Raw genomic sequence first — 561 nt, 5'->3', positions numbered from 1 at the left:
AGGACCGAGCCCTGGGGGATCCCACTGCCCACGTCCTTCCAGGTCGAACACGACCCATCCACCACCGCTCTCTGGGTGCGGCCCTCCAGCCAGTTGGCGACACATCTGACTGTGCAGGTGTCGACACCACAGCCCCCCAGTTTCTTAATGAGAACGGGGTGAGAGACAGTGTTGAAGGCCTATAGTTTCCCTGGTCCTCCTTCCTCCCCTTTTTGAAGATGGGAACCACGTTGGCCTCTTCCAGTCCTCTGGCACCACACCAGAGCCCCACAAGTGCTCGTACAGCCGTGCCGGGGGTCCTGCAACGACTGCTGCCAATTCCCTCAGCACTCGGGGCTGGAGATCGTCAGGATACGTCCACTCCCCCCAGATGTTTCCTGACTAGCTCTTCCCTGACCCTTGGCCTGGGCGCGCCTCCCCTGTGGCATGAGGGGGGCCCGGTGTAGGGGCTGATCCGGTCCCTGCTCAGGGAAATGGAGGCAAAGAAGTCATTAAATAGGTTAGCTTTGTCATCTGGTGTGATGACCAGATTTCCTAGCATGTCTTGCAGGGGCCTCATGT

Source organism: Crocodylus porosus, unplaced genomic scaffold (genome assembly GCF_001723895.1).
Source record: "Crocodylus porosus isolate Cpor-Errol unplaced genomic scaffold, CroPor_comp1, whole genome shotgun sequence".
NCBI lineage: Eukaryota > Metazoa > Chordata > Crocodylia > Crocodylidae > Crocodylus > Crocodylus porosus.
Note: the sequence above shows the minus strand (reverse complement) of the source record.